Raw genomic sequence first — 20,275 nt, forward strand, 5'->3', positions numbered from 1 at the left:
ATGAGCTCAGGCCCAGACATTTAACTGGCATTTCTGGATTTGACTTTCATGGTAACTGCAGTGATGAACTGTGTTTACTGACAACGGTTTTCCGGAGTGTTCCCGAGCCCAGGTAGTAATATCCTTTATACAGTCATGTCAGTTTTTAATGTAGTGCCGCCTGAGGGGTCAAAGGTCATGGGTGTTGAATGTTGGTTTTTGGCCTTGCCCCTTATGTACAGAGATTTCTTTGGATTTTCTGAATCTTTTGATGATATTATGGATTGTTACTGATGAAATCTCTAAATTCCTTGCAATTATATCTCATCTCATCTCATTATCTCTAGCCGCTTCATCCTGTTCTACAGGGTCGCAGGCAAGCTGGAGCCTATCCCAGCTGACTACGGGCGAAAGGCGGGGTACACCCTGGACAAGTCACTAGGTCATCACAGAGCTGACACATAGACACAGACAACCATTCACACTCACATTCACACCTACGGTCAATTTAGAGTCACCAGTTAACCTAACCTGCATGTCTTTGGACTGTGGGGGAAACCGGAGCACCCGGAGGAAACCCACGCGGACACGGGGAGAACATGCAAACTCCGCACAGAAAGGCCCTCGCCAGCCACAGGGCTCGAACCCGGACCTTCTTGCTGTGAGGTGACAGCGCTAACCACTACACCACTGTGCCGCCTTGCAATTATATATTGAGAAATATTGTTCTATGCTTACTTGTGAATAACTGAGCCTTTCCACTGACCAGTGAACCTGTTTACCTGTAGAATATTCCAAAAAGGTGTTTTCTGAACATTCCACAACTTTCCCAGGCTTTTGTTGCCCTGTCTGGCATTAAATTCAGAATGAGGGTATATTTATAAAAACAATAAAGTTTATCAGTTTGGACATTAAATATTTTGCCTTTATATCCTATTCAATTGCATATAAGTCAAAAAGGATTATTTCCAAACCATTTATTTCAGTTTTAATTTTAATTTCAACATACCGCCTCAACTTCTTCTAATTTGGGGTTGTACAAGTTTTGCAATATTTTTTTCATTTAGTTTTTTCTGTGAAGTAAATCCTGAATCGTTCATATCCAATTAGTTGTCATGAACTGGTAATGAAAGCAGATGAAAGTGTAGATTTGGTTTATTTACAGTGAAACGCATCAAACACAAAGACCACAAAAACAAAACGAGGAATAGTGAGTTAGTAACAGCTTGAATATAACCTGAGTAGGAGACAGTGACAAACAACAACAGCAAAATCAAGACAAAGGGAGCTGCACAAGACAGGACATACAGTATACACTAATGCTCATTCACCATAAATATGTGAACAGTCATATGATGTGGTGAGTATCATGGTCAGGTGATGTGCAGGGACTGATGGGTATCATAGTTCTGTGGCACATTTGGTGAACCCATGATGTTAGTCTCATGTTAATGAACTTCCTCTCTTCTGAGGGTCTGTGAACAGGGTTGCCAGGTTCCCTGTATGATGTCCACATAATGGAGTTATACAGGTATATTGCAAATCAGAAATGTTCACCGCTGTTAAGTTTCCCACAAACAGTCTGAGAAAAAAAATGTGTCTACCTTTCTCTATGTCTGACCATTATGGGATAGTTACAACTTTTTTTTAGTTGTAATTGGGGTGGGTATATTGCTCAAACCTGGAACCCACCCCATGGTCTTGCACAAATACTCCACCTATGTTTCATACCTGGTGGCATGATGGTGTAGTGGTTAGCCAACAGGAGCCTTTCTGTGTGGAGTTTGCATGTTCTCCCCGTGTCTGCGTGGGTTTCCTCAGGGTGCTACGGTTTCCCCCACAGTCCAAAGACATACAGGTTAGGCTAATTGGTGGCTGTAAATTGGCCATAGGTGTGAATGTGAATGGTTATTTGTCTCTGTGTCAGCTCTGCGATGACCTGGCTACTTGTCCAGGGTGTACCCCACCTCTCGCCCATAGTCAGCTGGGATCAGCTCCAGCTTGCCCGCAACCCTGCACAGGATAAGCGGTTACAGATAATGGATGGATGGATGTTTCATACCTGTATTCATATTCATTTAAAATGTGTTATCTATTCAGTCCATATCCATCCATCCATTATCTGTAGCTGCTTATCCTGTTCTACAGAGTCGCAGGCAAGCTGGAACCTATCCCAGCTGACTTTGGGTGAGAGGCAGGGTACACCCTGGACAAATCACCAAGTTATCGTGGGGCTGACACAGAGACAGACAACCATTCATACTCACACCTACGGTCAATTTAGAGCCACCAATTAGCATAACCTGCATGTCTTTAGACTGTGGGGGAAATCAGAGCACCCAGAGGAAACCCACGCAGACACAGGGAGAACATGCAAACTCCACACAGAAAGGCCCTCACCAGCCGCTGGGCTCGAACCCAGGACCTTCTTTCTGTGAGACAACAGTACTAACCACTACACCACCGTGCCACCTCAGTCCATATGACGTACTGGTATTTGGTTTCATCCCTTATCCAGCTTTGTGACTGTGAGAAAAAAGTCAGTTCCAGTTTATGGTGTAGTTCCACTTCTGCTGTGTCTGCAAACTTTAACTGATGAACGATTGAGAAAATGGAATAGAGCGTCTAAGTGAGATGTGTTTCTGTAATTATCTTCAGTTATTAGTGACTACACTGAAGGGTCTAAAAAAAACACACTGTAAAAGGAGTAAAAGGTAAGAGTGCACCAGCAGTGACTTATTCTCTACCTCGGATTCTGTTATTTGTTCTTCGGCCAATAAGTAAAATCAATAGGTGCTCCTCCCAGTGAGCTACTTCCTTGACATATGAAGATACATGCTCACACTTAGGGTCAAAAAATAAGGGAATAAAATTTAATTATTACTTTTTTCTTGGCTCATTGTTATTTAATGGACATTTTCATCAAGTAGCTGTCTTCTTAAGTCAGGCAAATTGTTTTACTGAGCTGCTAATCTGTGCTGGATTCATGAGCCGCTTGTTGCAAAGTGATTGCTTCCTTGTTTGGAGTGAGTCATTCATTAACATGGCGTGGAACAGGATTTGCTCTTTAACACTTAGCAGTTGTGGAATTCTACTTTACTTTTTAAAAAAATAATAATTATTACATAATAAAAGACCATCAATCGCAAACCATAGGACCCCGCTTCATTAACTTCCTCAAGCCAGATGTCAAGGCAGGCAAGGAGGCGTGGGGTACAGGGATACTTGCTACAGCAGGTGACTGGGAGATGAAGGTTGACCTTGGAAGGCAGCTTAAATTCCCAAAAGAGATAGCCAACACCAGCCTCCATCCTGACATCATTCTGTGGTCAAGGGCCACAAGGCAGGTGGTTCTCCTGGAGCTTACAGTACCCTGTGAGGGAAGGCTTGAGGAGACGCACAAGCGCAAGTGCAGAAGATATCAAGCCCTCATCATTGAGTGCCAGCAGAGGGGATGGAGAGCCTGGAATCTCCTGGTGGAAGTAGGTTGCAGGGGCTTCCCAGGGCAATCACTCTGGAGGGCATTAGCAGTTCTTGGGGTGAGAGGCCTTGCCCACAAGAAACTGGTTGAAGACATCTCCAGGCAAGCTGAGGCAGCATCTAGCATCTAGCATCAAGCTGGCTTTGGCTGAGGAGGAATGACCAATGGCAGAACCAGGCTGACAGAAGAGAGGGAGGACAGAGCTGAGCGATGAGTAGGCTTGAGAGTTGGAAGGGGTGGGTCCATGATGCTGGTTCTGCTGTTGAGCCCATCTGAGGTGTCGTGGGCCAATTGATGAAAGACCAGTGATGGGGGTGCCCACTTGACAGCAAGGTGCTGTCCTCCATGGAGAGAAGAGTGAGCAGAAGGGCTGTTTTAAGCCAGCCACCTCAAATGGGGTGCAGGAGGAAACCCCCTACCAGGAGAGGTGGCAGCGAGGAAACCTTGTATGAAGACATCATTATAATGGACAGTAAAGCAAAGCAGCTTGATAGACCCCCGTTTAGGGTGGCACGGTGGTGTAGTGGTTAGCACAGTCACCTCACAGCAAGAAGGTTCTGGGTTCGAACCCAGCAGCCGGCGAGGGTCTTTCTGTGTGGAGTTTGCATGTTCTCCCTGTGTCTGCGTGGGTTTCCTCCAGATGCTCCGGTTTCCCCCACAGTTCAAAGACATGTGGTCAGGTTAATATGGGATGGCCTTGGGCTGAGGTGCCCTTGAGCGAGGCACCTAACTCCCAACTGCTACCCGGGCGCTGTTAGCATGGCTGCCCACTGCTCTGGGTGGGTGGGTGCTCATTGCTCACGTGTGTGTGCATGTGTGTGTTCACTGCTTCAGATGGGTTAAATGCAGAGAGGAAATTTCACAAGTGTGTGATGAAAAAAGTTGTGCTTTCTTTCTTTTCTTTCTAATCTCTTCTGCATCTGTGCAGGATGAGCTTTGATTGTGATGTCACAGGAGATGTGTATGGGGTGCTTATCTCTCCTGTCTCATATCATACATGATGCATGATCAACAGTTCAGGGTAAACTTCAAAATATTGTAAAGTGTGAATGACTGTTTTCCTGGGATAGGCTCCAGATCCACAGTGATCCTGACCGGGATAAGTCAGTGTCTAAATGGTGTGTTATAAATGGTGTGGTCCTGAATCAGCTGTAGGAGGCTGGAAGAGGTTTGGGATCAGGGATCTGAAGTCTTTAGTGGGAACAGTGGGCATGAGGCAGGAATACACACTGCATGGGATACCAATCCATCACAGTGCTAATTTGCTTGTTCAGGATGTTCAGTTTCCCATGGACTTACTTGGTGACTTTGAAAAGAATAATCAAGCAACTTACTGCACATCACAAACAAAGAAAGTGAAGAAAATATTATTTGCATGAAGTTTTTCTCTGAACTTAGTGATGTGAACATATCAAGGTTATTTTAGGGAAAACAATATTCTAGGGGTGGTGCAGGGAGTAGCATTGAAACCTCACAGGCTTCAGAGTCTTGGGTTCAATCCTGACTTTGGTTTGCAGTTTGGCATGTTCTCCCTCTGGTTCTCTGGTTTCCTTCCAAACTCCAACAATGTGTCAGTAGGTGGCTTGAGTATCCTAACTTGTCTCGAAAGATGTGAGTGTATTGGCATCCCATTCAGGATGAATTCTCCCACCTTCTACTAGAAGACATCTCTGGATCTACCATGACCCTGATCAGGGTTTCTTTTGGCTCCTGAGGTTAAAGGTTAATAAAGGGTAAGTTTAGCATTAGTTGTAGGTATAGCATTAATTAGTGGCACGGTGGTGTAGTGGTTAGCACTGTCACCTCACAGCAAGAAGGTTCTGGGTTCGAGCCCAGCAGCTGACGGGGGCCTATCTGTGTAGAGTTTGCAAGTTCTCCCCATGTCTGTGTGGGTTTCCTCTGGGTGCTCTGGTTTCCCCCACAGTCCAAAGACATGCAGGTTAGGTTAACATGGGGTGGCCTTGGGCTGAAGTGCCCTTGAGCAAGGCACCCTGCTCCCCGGGTGCTCTAGCATAGCTGCTCACTGCTCTGGGTATGTAGGTGTGTGTGTTCACTGCTTCAGATGGGTTAAATGCAGAGAGAAATTTTACTGTGTGCTTAAGTGTAGGTGTGATAAATAAAGTTGTTCTTGCTCTTCTGTTCTTAATAATTATGTCAATGGAAGGTCCTCATAAATAAGACAAACTGTCTTCTGTGTGTGTGTGGGGGGGGGGGGGGGAGTGTGGGGGAGACTGGTTCTGTCAGGGCCTAACTAGGTAGGAGCAGTGAGAAGGCAAGCCCGCAGAGCAAGTAGGTGATGTCACAGGGAGGTATGGTGACATGTGTAACATGCTCACACACACACACACACACCAGCAGCACAGTTAGGTCTGTCAGTGTGTATCTGTCAGAGCCGAGGCTGGACACTGGGCTCTCTCCATCCCCATTGCTGAGGCCAACACAGAGCGACAGTTGTAACCCCTGAATGTAATGTTAAGATGTTCAGACAGATGAAACCCCTCAGGGAAGCCAACCAACGTGTGTCTCGGTTCTCCCTCTGCTTTTATCCCTCTCCGGGAACTCCAGAAAAGCCAACTGACTGGCTACCTCAGACTCAGTGCATACTTTTGCTGTATTTTCTGCACAGTAACACACACACACACACACACACGCACACACACACACGCAAGCTATAGATGATAAATCACTAATCTTATCTAATCTCTCATCTTAGTCACTCCGTTCTTCCATATTATCATTAATCAATTTACAATTTTTTTTACCTTCTTAGACATTAAGCACGTGCTTGATTCAGTCATGAACCGTGGTGTCATGGAGAATACAATGCACACTCTGAGTCTGTAATAGTGATGTTCAGAAAAGCAAGTGATCACACTTTAAAGTGAAAAAAACCCCACCTTCAGCTCAAGTTGTGACACTGAGCTTGTATATTCATTAAACGCAAAAAATGTTTTCTGAGAACTTCAGATTGTTTATTGATTTTTATTTCTCTCCTGAGGTGAAACTTGAGAAAGAGTGTTGGGGCTCCTGAGGGAACGCTGGAGGCTGAACGAGGGCGTCGCCTTTCAGGCCGGGCGGTACAGCGCGATATGATAGCAAATGGATTGAGTAGAGAAAGGAGCAGTCTTGCTCCATTATGGTTCCTAGAGCAGTTCCCATTATAGAGCTGAAACACCATGACATGGGCTTTAGTGTAGAGCTTTAAAGCCCAGTTTAAAGAGAAAAAGACCCAAGTGATGCTGCAGCCTCTGTGATGTGATGTGTATGCATGGTGTATAGTTTACCTCTTTACCTTCGATAATCAATCAGCACACTGAGTTATTTCAGAGTCAGAGAAATAACAAAAGGGAGAATTATACACCGTAAATTGGTTAATATCAGAGCTACGGCAGGATCAGTGGTCAGGCATGTTCTTCACGTGTTTCTCAACATTCAGCATATTTTCTTTCATAATACATTCTGCTTTACTGGCACACAGTGTTGTAGTCGAGTTACTAATCCTCGAGTCTGAGGCCCTGTCCACACGGCAACGGATTCAGGTGAATCTGATAAAATTGTTTATCGTTTCGGCCTGGCGTCCACACGGCACCGGCGTTTTGGGTGCCCCCAGAGCCGGCCCATGGCATAGGCAATATAGGCAAATGCTAAGGGCGCTGCGTCCATCCAGGGGCGCAGAAACGGGGGGAGAAAAATTATGACTTCCACTATTCTGAAAACGAGTCAGCATTATAATGTCTTAGCCTAATTTAATTGTACAGCAAAGCATGTAGTCAGGGTGCGATTTGTCAAAAAAGGTGGGGTGGGATGTGGTGGTTGTTCATCATGAAACAATAAGCGCTCAGCAGTAGTTCGCCCTGTCTATAGTGTGTCTTCGGGCACGCAAGTACGCAGCCGCGGCTATTCTCTGTTTTGGCCAATTGCCTAGAGCGCAAAGTGTGCCCAGGGGCGCCAAGGGCGACCAAAACCCCACCAAAAAGGAGGGATGGAGTTATTGAATGGAGATGTTACCAAGTGCATCAGTGGTGTACAGTGTTTTCAACCACTGTGCTGCCGAACTCTAGTACCGCGGAACACTAGTGTGCCGTGAGAGATCACCAAGTGTTCCATGGAAAATTATAGAATGACTGTATATTGTAAATATTGGCAACAGCGTTTTAGTTTCAGTCAACATTTTCTATTGGTGATGTGCCTTGAGATTTTTTCATTGAAAAAAGTGCACCCTGGCTCAAAAAGGTTGAAAAACAAGTGTAGCCTACGCACAGTAGTGGTCGGTGATTTCCTTATGCCTACTAAAAATGCACAATGATAGGTTATAAGGGGGGCGGGGGGAGCGGTGCTAATCGGGGAATGAGAATGGCTATCCACTGCAAAAAGTAGCCCAGACTACAAGTGCTTAAATGAAGAAATCCAAACGAAGGCTACAGGAAGAAACAAATAGAGCCAAGTATAGAGGTAAGTCTGATCTAATCTCTCATATCAACCATTATAGTGGCAAATTAATATTTTAGACTCCTGAATCAATGTCTGCCTAGCTAACTAGATGCAAACAGCAATAGACTTCAATAACAAAGTACCCATAATAGCACTTTTGTTTGAAAATACAGCCCATTGATGTCCTAACAGGGTGCTTAAGTTTGCACAATTTAGAATTGTAGAATTTTTTATTCATTTAATTTGTTAATTCTTCAGAGATGACTTAACTTTTAATAGCAAAAAAGAAACTAAAAATAATTTCTTGTTTATTGTCCATGCACTACACTTTGAACAGGGTGCGGAAGAGTTTTTGCCCATTATATGGAGATATGTATTGAATTTGTGTGGTCATTTTACTTTGTGACACTTTATGTGAATAATGATAATAATAACAATAATGAAAAAGATAAAAATGACTTCTTGTTTATTGCCCATGCACCATACATTGTTTAATAGTAATAGAATAGAGTGATTAGATTAAAGTGTTATTTAGATGTTATTAGAGGGTTTTTTTTCTGGGGGGGGGGGGGGGCGCCAAAACTCAATCTCGCCTAGGGCAGCCTAAGACCTAGAGCCGGCCTTGGGTGCCCCAAAACTAAGGCCCTGTCCACACGACAACGGATTCAGGTGACTCCGATACAATTGCTTATCGTTTAGGCCTGGCGTCCACACGGCACCGGCGTTTTGGGTGCCCAAAACGCAATCTTTTTGAGAACGGGTTCCAGAGTGGAAAGATCTGGCAACGTTGCCATTGTGAAGTTGTCTGGATGAGTAGAACGGATTTGTTTACGATGACGTCACAACCACATGACTGTGAGTGCTTCACGCCGGGTAGAAGTGTAACGAACTCGATGCGAGTTGTCAACAAATCCTGTAACTTGGTTCATGAAACGCGCTTACAAAATATTTTCACTGTGAATATTTATTGTGTAATGGTGCAAAGTGAGAGAGAGAGAGACTCTGCCCTTAGGGCAGAGTCAATCCCGCCAGCAAAAATAGGGAAAAAAAGGAGCGATCTCACCTCTTCAGATGTTGGTTTAAGTCCTACAATACATTCCTCAAAAAGGGCGTAGAAGAGCAAATTAATCCATCAACGTGTAGCATTCAATTTATTCCGGACCATTAAAGACACCGCCTTCCGCGTAGAATCATACGTCATCCTCGCCGCCATATTGGATAGGTCAAAGCGGAGAATAAAGATTCATGTGCTGCGTTTAACTGTACCAACAGGTTTACCATCCAAACGAGATCACATGGGATTACCTTTCACAGGTGAGAAACAACAAATTAATCCATCAACGTGTAGCATTCAATTTATTCCGGACCATTAAAGACGCCGCCTTCCGCGTAGAATCATACGTCATCCTCGCCGCCATATTGGATAGGTCAAAGCGGAGAATAAAGATTAGCTGCGTTTAACTGTACCAACAGGTTTGCCGTCCAAACGAGATCACATGGGATTACCTTTCACAGGTGAGACTGGAAAAATACTTTTCATTGTATTTGGTCATTATAATGTAATTTTACGAACAGATTTTCCTGACTTTGTGGCTAATATGAAGTCTCGCGCATAATAGTTTATGCGCATGCATCCTTACTTCTTCTATTGTTCTGGTGTCTCCGAAGGGACCGTCTTACAGCGCCCCTAGAGGTGTGGCATGTGTATTGCATCATTTTCAGCAAGCGTTGCGTTGCCATATGGACCTGATATTTTACTGATCGTTGCCCATTTGGACGCAATATATTTTTAAATAATATCTCGTTGCCGTTGTCGTGTGGATGTAGCCTAAATCTTTTGAGAACGGGTTCCAGAGTGAAAAAATCTGGCAACGGCGCCGTTGCGAGGTTGTCTGGATGAGTAGAATGGATTTGTTTACGATGACGTCACAACCACATGACTAGAAGAAGCAGCAGTCTCGCGCGCATCATTCGTAACAACAGAAATTGAAATTGTTTACACATTAACCTGACTGACCTGCCAGACAGACAATTTACACCTGCTTTGATGAACAGAAAGTACAGCCTTCCACACAAAGCAGCAGTTACCTGACTATAATGGAGGCAGAGGGGAAAAGGGTCAGAAGACCCTTCAGCAGACTGTTTTGTATGAACCACTGCATTGCATTCACTTTTGTATACAGCTTTTCTTTTAAAAAACAAGTAACTGAACCATTTCTTGAATTTCTTTTTTTTACTGGATAAGACTGCTTTTCAAAATGTTCACACACAATATAAAAAGTTATATAAATTATATAAAAATGCTTTTCAAAATGATCACACACAATAAGAAAATTAAGTTATATAAAACTATGCACACTAAAAAAACTAATTTGTACACACAGAAGGCATGATTTCCTCGCGTAGTCGCAGCCATCTTCTTGTTGTTGTGTGTTTGTTCCTGAGAGTGCTTCACGCCGGATAGAAGAAGGGGTTTATGCGTGTAACAGACGTTGTGTTGCTCACCAGTCTTTTTATTCTGAAGAAATGAGACACAAATACACTGCTGAGGACGGGCTGCAAACGTCCAGTGGCATTGGCGCTTACATTTCCAAAACGAACTGAAAGAGGCCAGCGCCTTGTTCCCATAACTACCTGCGCTCTTAAAGGGCCAGCGCAGAATTTCCCCACCACTACACACAATGGCAAGTGGAAAAAAATAAACCCGTTACATGCGCATGCGTCCTACTTCTTCTTCTATTGTTCTGGTGTCTCCAATGGGACCGTCTTACAGCGCACGTAGAGGTGTGGCATGTGTATTGCATTGTTTTCAGCAAGCGTTGCATTGCCATATGGACCTGATATTTTACTGATCCGTTGCCAATGTGGACGCGATGTTTTTTTTACCCGCTAAAAAAAAAATCTTGTTGCCGTTGTCGTGTGGATGTAGCCTGAGTCCAGTATCGAGTCCACAGTGCTCAAGTCCGAGTCATTAAAGACCATTTTGAGTCGAGTCCAAGTCGAGTCCACTATTGATCTGAGTCGAGTCCGAGAACAAGACTCCAACCGCACCATTTGACGGTGGCTGTTGCTGCCTTTATGTGAAACCATCTCTGCTACTGTGTTGGACTAACGTTACTGCTTGACTGCCCCATTTTAGTTAATAGGCTCCAGATAAAAAGCTTGTTCATCGCTCAGCAAGCCCCGCCCACTATCAACAGGGCAAATAACATGAGAGAGGGTTAACACTAGCTAGTTCATCAGTCAGCAAGTCCCGCTATCAACAGAGCAATGGACATAGCATGTCCCTTACTTCTCTGGGTGGAGTCTTGCCAAATGACGATTGAAGTTCATGATCTCCTCAATAGTTCTTCTACATATGGAACACATAGCAGTGCAGTTTTTCCCACTGCACGAAAAGTCTGTATAAGCAAAGCGGACAATCCTAGGGGCGTTCTCTCCAGGCATTTTAGCACCATTAACATTAGTTTGTTCCTCAACATGATGTATGAACAGGTGAATGTGCATTCTCTTGCATGAAATTAGTATAAAAATGAACATAGATATAAACATCTTATGCCAAAGTATTATGGCATGTTGCAAAAAATAAAGAAAAAAAACAGAGTCCTCGTCTCCAATTTACGAGTCCAAATGCATTTAATGCATGAGTCCGAGTCCAAGTTCGAGTCATCAGTGCTCAAGTCCAAGTCAAGTCATGAGTCCTTAAAATTCGTACAACAAGCCTGCTGGCACACTGTAAAAAATATCTTAGGAAGTGAAAACATCTTGAATATTGTCAAATGTATCAAATATTTCATATTATAAGAGAACAATAAACCAAGGACGTGATTATTAACCCTACTTCTAAACATTTTTCACTAATGTCAGTGTTTAGTCTAGATCATTTGGCAGATCATTTTTCAAATGTTAAGCTGCTTGTTCTCTGCCCATCTGTCCATCCATGACTCAAAAGCAAGTGCGTGAATGTTTATCAGGTTTATATGGGGTTATTTTTGTAACCTGTCGATGAACTGATTAGATTTTGGAATTGATCCAAACAGGGGCAAGATCACAGCAAGGTCAGATGTCTGAACTAGTTTTTCTTCATGTTTGAAGTATATTCTCAAGCTATTTCTGGCATTCATGTGACGAATAAGAAGGACAGAGGCGTCTTCATCGATGCTGTCCTGCTTTTAGAAAGAAGCAACATGCCAGAATAGAATAAGTTTTGAAGAACTGAATAGTTTTATATTTAATTTATAATATTCTCAAAATAAAGGGGTGGCACGGTGGTGTAGTGGTTAGCGCTGTCACCTCACAGCAAGAAGGTCCGGGTTTGAGCCCTGTAGCCGACGAGGGCCTTTCTGTGCGGAGTTTGCATGTTCTCCCCGTGCTCCGGTTTCCCCCACAGTCCAAAGACATGCAGGTTAGGTTAACTGGTGACTCTAAATTGACCGTAGGTGTGAATGTGAGTGTGAATGGTTGTCTGTGTCTATGTGTCGCCCTGCGATGACCTGGCGACTTGTCCAGGGTGTACCCCACCTTTTGCCCGTAGTCAGCTGGGATAGGCTCCAGCTTGCCTGCGACCCTGTAGAACAGGATAAAGCGGCTACAGATAATGAGATGAGATTCTCAAAATAAGAACTTTTAGATTGATTTAGGGTGGCACGGTGGTGTAGTGGTTAGCACTGTCGCCTCACAGCAAGAAGGTTCTGGGTTCAAGCCCAGGGGCTGACGGAGGCCTTTCTGTGTGCAGTTTCCATGTTCTGCGTGGGTTTCCTCCAGGTGCTCCAATTTCCCCCACAGTCCAAAGACATGCAGGTCAGGCTAATTGGTGGCTCTAAAGTGAGTGTGAATGGTTGTTTGTCTCCATGTGTCAGCCCTGTGATGATTTGGTGACTTGTCCAGGGTGTACCCCTGCCTCTTGCCCATAGTCAGCTGGGATAGGCTCCAGCTTTCCTGCGACCCTGCACAGGATAAGCGGTTATGGATGGATGGATTTTAGAACCAGCTTTATTTTTAAGCAGTCATATACACACACTGTGATTTTCATTTTTGAGCTGTGTGTTTATTCTGGCACTTTTATACTGTTTGACATGTTAAATTACAGTTAGATCAGCTTCTTTACAGATGTGATTAGTGTAGACATACACATGTGGAAAGTGAAAGTAATCTGTACAAGTGCTGTGTGTGTGTGTGTGTGTGTGTGTGAGAGAGAGAGAGAGAGAGAGAGAAGAAGCTGGCACACACTGCAGAAGCCACTTAACAGACACACTCGGCTTGTTTTCTTACGTATGTCACTATGATATAAATAGCATTGATTAAAGTGCCTACAAGCCTCGGCATCTGTGCTTTTTGGCAGTGGCTTCTTTCTGGCAGGAGAACACTCTCTCGTTCAGGTTCTTGCTTTCTTCTTGACAGTGTAACACATGAGCACACGAGGACAAGCAGCCGCCTGAACAATGCACCGAGTCGGCAGTGGTGGATTTCACTGAGCCCCAGATTGAGTTCACGGAATGCTGTGTGGGTGCAGGCTGCTGGTGTGTCACAACCTGCCATACTGGTGTGTAAGCTACATCACAGACACACACTCAGCACTCTGTTCCCTTCACACACTTACAAACACAGCTATGAAAAAAAAAAACATGTAAAGATGAAAAGCGTTGCGGAGTCCAGGTTGATTAATTTCCTTCTCATAAGAGTGTGTACAGTATGTGTTTGTGTGAGTGAAAATCTGTGATACTCAGCATGAACAAACAGATTCCTAAAGACTGTAGAAGTGTCCCAGGTGCAATTTTGTTCTTGTTTATGAATTATTAAAGGTGTCCCGTGGACGAGGCTTTTCTGCTGGTTGCTGGCACACAGAGTCTGCAGAGGCATGACAGAAAAGACCTCGCTGATCCCATTTGACGTCCCTCTCGGCTGTGTTTACTGGCTTCAAATGAAAAATCTGGTGTCCCAGTCAGGGACACTGCTTACGGATAATACTCTCCTGGCAGGCGTTTGCACCACGATTTAACTTCTATTGGTTTTTCTTTCTTTTTTTTTTTGGACTCACCTTCAACTTTACAGTCCATCCATATTTAATGATCCCACCTGATTAGGAAAACATATGTTCAAGCAGATAAAATCAATTGGGGCCTGAATCTCTGTGTAGTGATAGGAAAACAAATCTCTCTCTCTCTCTCTCTCTCTCTCTCTTTTTTAAGTTGTATGCAAATTAGAATGTGGCTTTTTTTTTTTTTTTTTTTGGGGGGGGGGGGGGTCCAAAGGGACACTCGCACAACAAGCAGTCCCTGCCATCAGACAGCGAATGTTACACATATATTTATTCAGCATCTCAGAGCACATCTGTTGCTCTGACTTGTAATTTGAGTCACAGCTTGGTGTCCCGGTAATTACAAACACAAATACCTTTGCTCTCAATTAAAAGCCTTCATCTTTCAAACACATCATGGGGTTGCTTTTAAGGTAAAGTTAATTAAAGGTAAAACGCATGTCTAGACGGATCTAGAAATCCAGAAAGAGCTAGAAAGCTCTTCTTTTCTCAAGAGAGATGAGAATGAGACACACAATGAATATTCAGTTGGATTCGTTTTATCTGTTTGTTTTTGCTTTGTATGTTTTGTTACTTCTTCACTTCTTTCTTTTGTTCCATTTACACTTCAACATCAGTTTAAATTCTGAATGAGGATATTTTATTGCCTGTACGTACAGAGTACACAGGAATTTGTATTCAACTTTAGCATGTACTGTATTCAACAAGTCAACACCATATTTACAGTGTCTTGCAAAAGTATTCATCGTCCTTGTTGTTTGTCCTGTTCTGTCACATTACAAGCTGGAATTAAAATGGATTTTTGGAGGGTTAGCACCATTTGATTTATACAACACGCCTACCACTTTAAAGGTGAAAATAGTTGTTTTCTCGTGATACAAACAATAATTAAGATGAAAAATAAACAGAAATCTGGAGTGTACATAGGTATAGATAGTTTTCACTGATGTCACGGCATTCCGGGGAACGCCCCCCAGCCGCCATCTTGGGGGGCAAACAAAACGGACCATCGCCATTACCGGCTACGTTATCTCGGACGAATTTATGAAGTTATATAGTCAGTTTTCTAAAATAAAGATCAATGTCGGCAAAATCAAGCAAACAGAAGTATATATATATACATTAGACGACATCTCACGACAACAGTATGCAGCCAAACTGGCCTTGATTGGGGGAATTGACCCCTACGAAGTGGACAAAGATGCATTTTCAAGTGACTATGCAGGGCTGCCAAAGCCTGAAACTGCCAAAGCCTGCTCCAAAGCCTGAAACTGACTTCATCAAACTTTAAAGGCTGTCTGATATATACAACTTTATATATTCACAGCGCGCCTTTTGGCGGATGCCGCCTGAATCGCGCAGATCCGATTTTTTTTTAGGGGGGGCGTTGGAGTGCCTGATTATAATTTCAAAGTAAATTCTGTATTAAAATTACTAAATAAGCAAATCCGTTACAGTCCATGAAACAGGAAGTATAAGGATGAGAAAAAACAGTTTAAATCGGAAAGCTGCGCACATATGCGCATTCCTGCACACCGCTCGGGCTGTGCAAATGTGCGCAGCTTTCCGATTTAAACTGTTTTTTTCTCACCTTATACTTTCTGTTTCATGGACTGTAATGGATTTGCTTATTTAGCAATTTTAATACAGAATTTACTTTGAAATTATAATCAGACACTCCAACGCCCCCCCTAAAAAAAAATCGGATCTGCGCGATTCAGGCGGCATCCGCCAAAAGGCGCGCTGTTTGCATCCCAAACACAAATCAAATCATACAGAATAGACCTAAAATGTTTTTAAAAAATGACCCTTGCGTGAGTGAAGTGACAAGTTTCAAATAGAAACGTGACAAATGAGCGATATTAAGTGTACATTACAATGTAAACGTACACTCAGCGGTTCCAGTTAGGCATTCTCCAGAGATTGTTCACATGATGTTTTGGTTTCCAAAAACAAACTTAAACACAATTGATTGTTTATTTAAACAACTTACCACTTATAAAATGATCGGAGCAGACTTTGCTGTTTGGAAGGCTGATAATCCTTGCGGTTGATTCTCGCAAGCCATAGATTTCTCCTTTGTATGCTGAGTTTCTTTGCTCGCCTTCGTGCTCCCGTACAGTGGGAATTCCATAAACGCTCTGCTTGACTTCATCATCTGACCTATTACGACAGCCGTGAATACAACAGGTGTGCACCATTGCTAGCTTTAAATAGCCTGCTTGGGTTCTTTTGAAGACTTGGTACTTGCGCGTTACAATGTGTGCTCAGTCACCCGTATGGTAAGCTGGACCCCCAAGATGGCCGCCACTAGGGAATCCCCGACTCTGTGACGTCATGTGAAAACTATCTATTCATGCCCTTTTGTATGAAACCCCTAAATAAGAGCTGGCCCAAACAATTCACTTCATAAGTCACATAATTATTTGATTAACATCCACCTGTGTGCAATCATAATGTCACATGATCTGTCACATGATGTCTGTATAAATCAACCTGTTCTGGAAGGACCCTGACTCTGCAACACTACTAAGCAAGCAACATTAGAACCAAGGAGCGCTCCAAACAAATCAGAGACAAAGTTGTGGAGAAGTATAGATCAGGGTTGGGTTATAAAAACATATCCCAAACTTTGAATATCCCAGGGAGCACCATTAAATCCATTATAGTAAAATGGAAAGAATATGGCACCACTACAAACCTGACAAGAGAAGGCTGCCCACCAAAACTCACAGACTAGGCAAGGAGGGCATTAATCAGGCATGCAACAAAGACACCAAAGATAACACTGAAGGAGCTGCAAAGATCCACAACGGAGATGGGAGGATCTGTCCATAGGACCACTTTAAGCTGTACACTCCACAGAGTGGGGCTTTATGCAAGAGTGGCCAAAGAAAAGCCATTGTTTAAGAAAACATGTTTGGAGTTTGCCCAACAGCATGTGGCAGACTCCCCAAACACATGGAAGAAAATTCTTTGGTCAAATGAGATTAAATTGATCTTTTTGGCCATCATGGGAAATGCCATGTTTGGCGCAAACCCAACACCTTGAGAACACCATTCCTACAGTGAAGCATGGTGGTGGCAGCATCATGCTGTAGGGATATTTTTTATCTGCAGGGACAGGAAAGCTGGTCAGGACTGAAGGAAAGATGGATGGCACTAAATACAGGGCAATTCTGGAGGAAAACCTGCTTGAGTCAGCCGGAGGTTTGAGACTGGGATGAAGGTTCACTTTCCAGCAGGACAACGACCCTAAACATACTGCTAAAGCTTTAGGTTAAAGCTTAAGATGACTTTAATGATGTAATTATCCACTCCAAGCAGCCACACCAGCTGTACAAAGTGGTGCTGAATCATTGGTTCTTTGCATGGTCTCCTGAGAAGAGTAACACAGTATGATGAATTTAACTTCCAGGGTATTTTAGTTGTTGCCTCCACTAGCAGGTTCAGAGCATCGGGGTGTTTCAGAGTGGCTTCAACAAACATGAATACTGGGTCATTTTTGACACCACCATTTTGTAGGTGTTATTTTCACTTCGTCTAGTCCAGTTTGACCCTGCAATTGAGAAGAAAGCATATGGATGATGTGTGATGCATGTTGCTTGATCAGCATCTCTCAGTAGATCAGGTGATATCCTGCTAGGATGGGATGGATCTAGACTTTCTGTTTTGTTCAGTACCTTCCTCAGTTGAGATCCTCTGAGTGATAGGCTGTACATTCCTCTAAATGTTTTATATATCATACCTGCAACAAAGCTAATTTATACTGTATATGCAACATGTAATGTGATGTTTCTCCATTCTCATTTGTCAAAATCTCAATTTGTTCTGTTCTATGTAAAGTTCTAGTTGACTATTTGACCACGCCTCTTATCTGCTCCCTGTGGCAAGTTCTGGGTTCAAGGGGTAGAAGCCATCACATTCTGTAAGACATGTTCAGAAAAGAGCAGCTTTGAAGCAGACAAAGAGGAACTGGAGGCAGGTCTTGTACAAGAAACATGGGGGGGAGGTGGGTGTTGAAGATAATACCCCTGATGCTTATCAGCCCTGGAGATAGGCACCATGTTTCATCCTGCGTGCATCTTGGGAGCCATGGCCTTCGCTGCATAATCATACTAATTTATGCCTCACATCAATTATGCATTCAGATTCTCCTGATAGCTTGTCACTTTTTATCCATTAGTCTTTGTTTGCAAGGTAGTGGGCTGGGTAAATAAACAGGAAACACTACACACCCTGCATTGCTTTGAGGGGGTTGGCAAGGTGCCCCAGTGCATTTGTGGAGGTTTAAAGGTTATTACATGAAGTAGGGTTGGGGATCCTTAATTCTTCTTATCTTGTTTGACACCTCAGTGGGTTTGTTAACAGTGGTTGGGGGCGGGGCCTGCGGGGTTGGAGATGTCACATCCGAAATGTATTTAATAAAGAGGAGGAAGTTCACCTGGAGCACTGCTGGAAATGTTCACACTGAGGAATGCAAATGGACTCAGACAAGGCACGTTGCCACTCCGCTGACAAGGCAATTACCTGCGAAGAGGTAGCTTACACAGTGCGGAGGGAGGGAGGTGGGGGAACAAGAGTCATGCCAAAAGTGTGAGAGCATTTTAAGGCTTGCATTCACAAACTATTCCAGAGAAAAACTATCTTGGTCAGAGATCCAGGATTGTCTTTATGCTACCATACCACAACAAATTTGAATATCTAAAAGGACAGGAGATAGAAGATAAATATCTGAGATGTCTAATACATCAGGGACCTAGAGTTTGAATCTCGGTTCATGAGACTTTCATATGCAAAACATTGAACAGGCAGAGTGTCCATGACAGGACACCGTGGAGCCCTCCAAAAAATGCAAAAGGTTGCCAAAGAGCACCTTGATGCTCCACAACACTACGGGAAAATATTTTGTGGACTGATGGTTGAATTTTTCAGGAAGAGCACATGATAATACATATGGTGTAAAAGGTGCAAATGAGAACATGATCCCAACGGTGAAGTACAATGGAGGGCGCATCATGATTTGGGGCTGCTTTGCTGCCTCGGGGCCTGGAGAGTTTATCAGGGTATCCTACAGGATTATGTCAAGGTGGCTGTCCACCAGCTTTCCTGTGGAGACTTTTGGAGTGGCCAAGACAGACCCAAGACCTTAACCCAATAGAGAGCTGTTCACACCAGACATCCTGAGAATATGGCTGAGCTGAAGCAGTTCTGTAAGGAAGAATGGTCCAAAATTCCTCCTGAACATTGTGCAGGTCTGATATGCAGCTACCAGAAGCACTTTTTTAAAATGCCAAAAGAGGTTTGACCCATTATTAATCCAAGGGTTTACTTACTTTTTCCACCAGCACTGTGACTGTTTAATGGGTGTGTTCAATAAATACATGAAAGATTATAATTGTCTGTGTGTTATTGGTTAAAACAGATTGTGGTCATTATTGTAACTTGTATGAAGATTGGACCATATTTTAAGATAAATGTATATATACAGTGTCTTGCAAAAGTATTCATCTCCCTTGGTGTTTGCCCTGTTTTGTTGCATTACAAGCTGGAAGTAAAATGGATTTTTGGGGAGTGAGCATCATTTGATTTACACAACATGCCTACCATTTTAAAGGTGCATTTTTTTTTATTTTTATTGTGACACAAACAATAATTAAGATGAAAACAAAAACAAAAACCCAGAAATCTGGAATGTGCATAGGCATTCACCTCCCCAAAGTCAATATTTTGCAGAGCCACCTTTTGCTGCAATTACAGCCGCAAGTCTCTTGGGGTATGTCTCTATTAGCTTAGCACATCTAGCCACTGGGATTTTTGCCCATTCCTCAAGGCAACACTGCTCCAGCTCCTTCAAGTTAGATGGGTTGCATTGGTGTACAGCAATCTTCAAGTTATGCCACAGATTCTCAATTGGATTGAGGTCTGGGCTTTGATTAGGCCATTCCAAGACATTTAAATGTTTCCCTTTAAACCACTCCAGTGTAGGTTTAGCAGTATGTTTAGGGTCATTGTCCTGCTGGAACGTGAACCTTCATCCCAGTCTCAAACCTCTGGCTGACTCAAACAGATTTTCCTCCAGAATTGCCCTGTATTTAGTGCCATCCATCTTTCCTTCAGTCCTGACCAGCTTTCCTGTCCCTGCAGATGAAAAATATCCCCACAGCATGATACTGCCACCACCATGCTTCACTGCAGGAATGATATGTTCTCAGGCTGTTGGGTGTGCGCCACACATGGCATTTCTCATGATGGGCAAAAAGATCAATTTTAGTCTCATTTGACCAGATAATCTTCTTTCATGTGTTTGGGGAGTCTGCCACATGCTGTTGGGCAAACTCCAAGTG

Source organism: Neoarius graeffei, chromosome 11 (assembly GCF_027579695.1).
Source record: "Neoarius graeffei isolate fNeoGra1 chromosome 11, fNeoGra1.pri, whole genome shotgun sequence".
Classification (NCBI taxonomy): Eukaryota; Metazoa; Chordata; class Actinopteri; order Siluriformes; family Ariidae; genus Neoarius; species Neoarius graeffei.